The 8373-nt window shown below is 38.6% G+C and overlaps 1 long non-coding RNA gene across 2 annotated transcripts in view; it reads right to left on the reverse strand.

Moving 5' to 3' along the window:
- LOC147872636 (uncharacterized) overlaps positions 1 to 8373 on the reverse strand; it is a 225448-nt gene that overhangs the window by 182005 nt on the left and 35070 nt on the right. The gene's annotated exons all lie outside the window — the stretch shown is intronic.

Raw genomic sequence — 8373 nt, forward strand, 5'->3', positions numbered from 1 at the left:
CGCCTCTGGACCTAACCCTGTATGCGGAATGGAAGCCAGGAACCCCCCAGGTTAGAGGTGAACAGAGCACGAACCTAAATACACATCCACCTGATGAAAAGATTAAGAATCAATGGAGATTTGTCTCCACACTCTCTACAGACCTGCACTTTAATGGGCCGATTGGTACATTAATGTGTCTTCATTTCTATAAACAGTGCATGACATTCCTTCAAAATTGGTACTTGGCCCGTCAAGAAATTCCCCGCCTTCGTTGAAAAAAATGTTCCATAGCTACGGCAGTTGGAAAACCCAAGCATTCGAACTCGGTACCAGCCGAATGAGGTTACTTTAATACTCCCCGAAACTAGATTTGCTTCTCAACATACCACCTTTGAGGCGTCGAAGCTGCCCGTTTAGAGGTATGATAATTTATCTTAACTTGTTTTAGTGAGGTTTAAAATTCTGCATGAAGGTCAACCACGTTCCGCAACTTTACACACGGAAAGTGATCAGCTGCATTGAAACAGTGAAAAAGAACTCCTTAGCTCTTGTGAACACGATTGGGCAACTTGACGCATTCTATGGGACAACAATCCGTGATACATGGACAAACAACATGTAGGTCTATTGATGGAGCAATAGTTTCTGTACCCACTCTAGTACGAACCACCGAACGTCGATTCGTAATTATTAATATACCTTCTTCGTCCCAGCGATATCCCGTGTTCGATATTCGGTAGACACCGGCTATCTTGAAGGGGCGATAATCGTCCTGATGATGGAGGCAGTAACCACATCTGAAGCGTCAGTAAACGTCCACCAGACCACACGGCGTTAACAACCCAGTAGATGGCCATCTTCATGCCTACATATTTTTCTGAAATCTTCTAAAAGATTGGAATAAGACACCAACCTGTACTTTTGCAAATCATACGCACCCCTGAAGTAGTACCAGTGATTTACAAATTCGTAGGAAAAAAGCGTAGAAAATGCGAAAGAAACCTCTTTTAGATGCCGCAAAACATAAAATTCAATAATAAATGAAAGTGGCTGGTGTTAGATCACGTAAGTGCACAGTTTCAACCACAAGTGTTACATAGTTCCAGATGAGGTGGGAAGTTGATCATAAAAGTTTAGTACCTAAAGGCTTTGAAGGAGACTGTTGCAGTGCCCCAAAAGTCGCTTAAAAGGCTCAGAGATACGACGAGAGATTCAGTCAGAATATCCAGTAACGCCGCGATTCAAACCGGGTACCTCCCAAGTTTCATCCTACACCCATCATACCATACAGTTAGAAAATAAACTTCATACGATCCATATTACAGTTAAGTAGCAAGTGCTAATTCAACTGGGTTATACGACTACTGTTCAACACAACACCAAGAGGTCAATACGACAGGCAATAAGGACCCTTGAAGATTAATTTTCCTAAGGCAACAGGAGAACGGAGTATTTCGCATTTCAAAGGGAGTAACTAAATAATACAATAAATTCTCATATTATTCGCCGTATTACTGGATCTCCATTGAATGAGTTCTTTCAGGCTTTAAAGCATCTTATGTAATTTTAGGAAACAAAATACACCCCAGTCAGCAAAAGTATTCCCTGAACAACGTAACGTTTGATCGTAACATTCATATATCCCGATAAAACAACTTCTTTTGAGCAATTGAATTACATTAGCCTGCATGCACTGCCCGGTTGTCTGAACCGTGTGAAACTGTGGTATTCATCACAAACAGCGCTTAAAATAACATTGTCAAACTGCCAATCTTAACATGAGGGGAGTATCGCTTAATCAGAATCTTCTGTAATGTATAAAACAGGAAGGACTGCTCAATACGAACAGGACAGACAAAGCCTGTTTTGCAGAGAACTCAACTCAATAAATATATAAATAAAATTAAAATAGGAGACACAAATGTTCCGTAGTGATGCAAAATGCTGTTAATGCTTGACGATGGCTGTGTTCAGACTCACCGCGGCGAAAATCTCAAATCCGTTCACACTTTTTCATTATCATATCACACCATTTGTGCCTTGCTCTGTGACTGCCATCACAGTAAAATGTCTGGAGCAGACTGAAAAGGGATACAAGATGAAGACCAAAACGTGCTTTCAACATACACAGGTCGCTATATTTCTAACGGAATTTTATAAAGTTCATGTTAAAATATTAAAGCGAAGCTTGTTTTGGGCTTTGTCGTAAGCCGTCGGGTACATCGCCTACCAAATAAAATGAAAATGAATAATATTTGTTGTCTTGTATCTTTACAATAACGAGTGGATTCTGTAACATAAGATGACGAGTATAAAGTTTCTTCTAAGAGGGCAGTTCCATTTTATGAAAGCAGACTCACAGCCATATTCGCATATCCTCAGGGCACGGTGTTGCAGAAATTCTCTTTCTCTGTCGTCTGCTTTGAAATGGAGTGCAGGTGGAAAGTAACACAGAAAGTAATTCTAGAATAACTCATGAAAATGAAATTTCAATTTTTTAAGTGTCATACCTAGAAAATGTACGTCTTGATGGAAGGAAATGAAAGTACACTGAGAAATACACCAGCGCCAGCTCATAAAAAAAGACTTCCCATCAAAATCAATTACCTTAAAGTCACCCATTACACTGAGCTCCAGTGCTGCGTGTTAAGAAGTATCCACAGATTCCTATTTCTTGTAAAATGGAGTTTATACAGCAGAAAATTCTGTAGCGTTATGTAAAAAAGGGCTAAGTCAATAAATCTAAGTTTAAAGAAAGAATACAACTGTCTCTCTCAATATACCACTAAATGGAAAGTACTATCCGTTAGTGACATAACTCGGTTTTTACCCAACCATTTCAATAAGGAAATTTTAAAGTTGTTATCCGTCAAATACATCTCATTAACACTTTAAATTTACAATGTCGTATTCCAAACCATGGGTTATACGCACTTTTATATCATCAAAACCTCGTTCCTACATAATATACATCGCCATTCGCCATTCACGATCGCTGCACCACTGATTGTCAGTAAGCTACTACATAACATTAATTACTACAGTATTCACAGAGGACTAATTAAGTGAGTAGTTGTTTTAGGGAAAGACATTGAAAGTGAACCTTCACATTCAGAACACTGTTTCATTTATAACGAATATCTTGTTTTAAAATTGAAGGGAATCCTGTTCTTCTCTCCAGGATCAAAATTAAAACAAGAGAAAATGAAACAATGGTCTACGACTCACTGTATATTACCATACTGATAAGCTCAGAAACTTGGTGAAACGACCTCATGTACTGCTAGAGGCTACAGTAAGAACCAACATTACTCAAAGTTGCTCGCTTTCCGGAATGTCTGCTCACCAAGAGCATAGGATGAAGTCGAAAGGAAGGAAGAAACACGGCCATACTACTCAGATAAGAGAAACTTATCTCGTCTCAAACTGGAGCTTCTCAGCTTTTACTTATAAAAGGTGTAATACTACCTCTGATGTTTCGTTAATAACATTTAGAATTAAACAGGATTACGCAATGCTGTACCGTCAGCGATGCCGTAGGTTTCACCACTACAAGTGGAAAGCAGGATCTGAGAAAATGCTCCTGAGAAATGGCAATGGATTCATGAAAATAGTAGCAAGACCAACGACCAGAATCGTATCATTTAACACGCTTTATTATAAAGACTTAAGTACAAGAGATGCCGGTAAATATTGAGCTATTTTGTTCATTAAATCCTTTCATTGAAACTCAATTCTGTCAAAAGGATTTGGTATTGTCCACTCCGAAAAGGCCTTACGCCTGCGATAAAATTCACGTATTACGGATCTATCTCCCAACATGCAGCCCTTCTGACGAGATTCGTTTTCTACTTTGACCTTGAATTGATTTCTGCTTTCCCTGCGTCGCTCTCTTTGTATTTTCTTGTCTTTTAGATCGAGGCACAAAAAGACCTTGGAAATGAATTACAAGAACGCTGGTGATTTCATTACTAGCTGAATAATTCAATGTTGTCTATGAAGAAGAACTACAACAGACGTTGAATAAACATCACTCGCCAGCGGCACAAAGGAAGGAAACGCTGGCTACCGAACAAACGGAGTGGCTTTGAAACGGCACCAGATCTTACAGTCCATTCAGTTAAACGAACTGTAACAGATACTATATAAAATATTTTAAAATTAACACTGCTGAGCCGCTGGTTATGTGTAGAATCGATTGGTTACAAACAAAAATCTCCGCTTTACGAAAATAAACCTAATTCGTTTCTAGAAAGTCGCTCGTTAAAGTCAAGTAAAATAAACTTAACATTTTATCCTTGTAGGCGCTCTTAAACTTACAACAGGTGAGAGAAATTAAACAAAATAAGCTGATTATGAGGTCAGTGCACTGCAAAATTTTATGTTATCAAGATTGTCACACTTCTGCATCCCGCTGCTAGGCAACAAGGAGATATATTTTTTTTTGGAATAAATTTCTTCAGTCACAGAAAGTAACAGCAATAATATTCATTGCTCCGTCAACCCGTGTACTCATACCGATGCAAAGTCTAGAATACGTGGAGCTTCACCTCCGCGATTACTGTACACCTTCGCATCATGTTCATTAGCGTGGTGTTTAGTCCGGTGGCATGTTCATCTTATCCGTGTCGAATTGTCTCTTTTTTCGTGGTAGTTTCCATCTTAAATTTTTATTGTAAAAATTATATAAGCTTAGCAGAAACAGCAAGTCTTTGATGTCTGTTTGTAGTTTTCTTTATACAATCAGCCTTTGATAACTATACAGTCACAAACATAAATTCTGTAGGACTTCGATCAAAGTTCTTATTTCAAGGCAAAATGTCTTGCCATTCGCTTGTATAAAAACGCTAGCATCTTCTTAGAAAAAAAAACTATACTTCAGGAAGTCCCAAATACGAATCAGGGGTAGTAAAATTTACATCTCTATGAACCGACTGTATCACACCATCGTAAGAACAGTACAGAATCTAGCCCTGGCTAATACAGCCCCTAACAGCTGATTTAAAGTCGTACAGAGATTAGGGTCATACTCTTCTGATGGACCCCACAGAGTAGGTTTTATCACGAGCACAGAACGAGCCCCTGAAACTTTGTGGCTTCATTTTAGTATACTAGATAATATGGGTCTTTTAGTCCAGCAATAAGTTACTAAATATAGTATACCACCGCTAAAGCCGTTTAGAGTTATTCTGAAAAGAGATTTCGCTTTTTCCTAAAATTGAGTTTCGTGAACTTAATTCCTTTATCCACTGATACGCAGTCAAAATCCTATACGTTCTCGTTGTTTGTAATTAGAATAAAAATGTGGACTATAATGCAGCCGTTCGTTTCTTGTAAAACTGAGGCGTCATAAACAATTACTCAGAACGAATCATTCTGTCAAACCGCTAACCATAAATCTGTTCTGAGCATTTATCTGTGACCGGTATCTGACTTTTGTGGTTACCGAATTACATATAAAGCAGTCGGATTCCTTCTCGTCATTCATTGTCATTGAAACACAATTCTAAGAATCTCACATAACAACACGAACGTTCCAACATGATCTCGTCCCAGAATGAAGCATATGTGTTGGGAATGCATGAAACAGCTGGTCGTCGTGGACACAGAGCTGCCAGATGAGGTACAGACTGGGCCCAAATTCTGGGCACACACTGCCGATATTATAAATTGTCATTATATTCTCATTTCCATATTCTGTGACAGAACTACAAAATCGGAACTCTTATTTATGACTGGTATTGTGATTGTTTTAACTGTAATGAATTTGTTGTCACCATATTTATTAGTCACTAAGAAATAAAACACTGTTATAGTCCACAGGTTTATAAATACACCTAAGATCTAAAACGAAATGTGTGACAAAAATAATCAGAAATATAATCAGTTCCCTGTTGGGTTTTAATTCTTATCCTCCTTCTTATCCTGTGCAAAGGGAAGTAAATATGAACTGGCTAGGAATATGAAGAAATTATGCATCCCTCGTCACAGCTTCGCGTCGAGCATAAATGGCAGTTGAATGACGTGCGGGTATAACACCATTATGAAAATTTGTAAAATGGTGCATTAGTATTAATTTTTTAAATGCGTAACTGACATAAAAACGTGGCAGTAATGACTTGTGAGAACCTTACTGGCCTTTTATGCAACTCGAAAGATCACTGCCGCAACGCAAGCAGTAAAACTCCCCCATGCATTCTACATGCCTTGATCGGTTGATCATCTTTACAACACTAGCGGTTAGAACGCTGGCCTTGTAATCCTGGGGTCTCGGGTTCGATTCCCGGCGGTGCCTGAATTTATAACTTGTGTTGGACAAGGCCGTGGTCTAGGCAACACGGGGTTTTCCTCAGTGGCATCCCAAAAATTACTCCATTCACACACAGAAGAAGGCAATGGCAAACCACTTCTGGATCATCTGCCAAGAACGTATATGAACAGGTCCCAGTCCGAGAAAAGGATGGAAGGATCCTGTTCATATGGACCTGTCGTCAGACATAACACTAAATAAATAAATAAATAAAGAGTACAAATTATGTAGATCATTAAGGAATTTTTCTCAGCCTTAATTTCTCCCTCCAGCGTAGGTCCAAATATTCTGCCAAAATTACGGATGTTTGGGGGATTGCCACAAAACATCGGATTAATGAAACAAAGCAGAAAAATGGCAACAAACGAGCGTTTATTTCTCAGTGTCTGCTTGTGGGATCTAACCAAAGAACCTTAAGGGTCTGTGATAAAGACTACGCTATGGAAAACAATATTTAGGGACATGTTTTATGGCCTGGTGGAAGTTCGGCTGTTACAAACAAATCACTCACCACCAGTCGTTAGGGTGTCAAAACAAAACAGTAAGTAACTTCACAATAGCCGTCCCAGGTAAGTGAATTAGTTGCCGCTGTCCACAGCAGAGTCGAACTGGCTGCTTGATTAGAAAGTGCGTTCACTGACAAACTTGATTGCAACTCTCACCTTCCACCTCCCTTAGAAACGGCTGTTACAAATGTAAGTTGATTCAATCCGACTGGTCTATTCCGAATTCAAGAAGTCGTAACAACGGTCCACAGAATTTATTATCTTAAGAATTAATTCTTAAAACTACGAAGCAGTCTGTCAATCTACATTCGAAAAGGCTGTGTAACGGAATCTGGTCAATGAATGCCTGCAACAGCTGTTTTCGAGAAAATACATGAATCATCATGAACCCTCTTCTTATTAGTATCTGTCTTTATAGCAGGCCATACAGATCTGATACTTTATGATGACCCTTGATGATCTGAAGAGGGGAAAGTGATGTCGGTAGCAGAGGAGCCATAAATCCAAACAAAAATATATTTACCTCTCTTTACCATAACTTACGCTACAAATAAGCAGGATATTTACTGTTGTTCCATTAGACTTTTACTGTGACTGAATTATTTCTACTTAATATCTATTCATTGTATTATAATAGTGTCACACTAAGAACTGGTGTTTTTATACTTGCTAGTATCATTTTACTAAAATTTTGAAACTTCAGTGACACACACAGTCCATGAACAGTAAGCTTCTGTGGGTAGACTTGACCAAATTACAGCGCAGCGGAAACCAAAGGCCAACATAAACCACTGAAACTGTACACAGATTTCAATAGGCGAGTCGTTTGTTAATTTTAATCCACGTATAGAAACACAAGCATTGATTGAAACATGTACATTATCATTTTAATTAAAACGCACAGTAGCCTTTCACAAACAAAGTATTAGTTGGCAGCTTAAAGTTTTCAGATCCGGCTTTTTCGATATCATAATCTCACTCGTTGCTAACTAACGAGGATTTTTATACGAGTTTTTGTTCGTTTTGGAATGTACGAAATCCACACATTTACGTGATTTCAATATCTTATTATATTTGGTCGCTGGCATAACAAATATATTACAAAACTGAAACCAATATTACTGGATGCTGCAGTCTTGGCCATTCCGATTAAATTTATGCAGAAAGTCTGCCGATCGAGTCCCAGAGCCAGTAATCTTTGTTATTAGATTTCATTGTAACGATGATATTTAGCAGTGTTTTGGCGTCAAGTAGACTTGTTCGGCAGAAGCTAACGTTACGGAGTAACACACCGCCTACATCTTCAGGGCTGAAGAGAATGCAGCTAGAAACATAACAAATACGGGACAAAGTATTGTAGGGAAGACTTGATAATTCTGATTGCTTTCATGACGGAATTGATGGATGATTAACAATTAGTAACGAAAAAGAACTTGGACTTACAGTAATGAATTAGGAGGAAGACAATAAATGATATGTTGGAACAGGTCCTGTAAAAAGTCAGTACGACACTGATGTTATCGTACCTCCTAGTTCTGACAGACAAAGAAATGGCTGAAAAACCTGACGTGTCGG

This window comes from Zootermopsis nevadensis, unplaced genomic scaffold, assembly GCF_977971745.1.
Source record: "Zootermopsis nevadensis isolate Lab colony 2312 unplaced genomic scaffold, Znev_1.0 Znev_ptg000025l, whole genome shotgun sequence".
NCBI classification, from domain to species: domain Eukaryota; kingdom Metazoa; phylum Arthropoda; class Insecta; order Blattodea; family Termopsidae; genus Zootermopsis; species Zootermopsis nevadensis.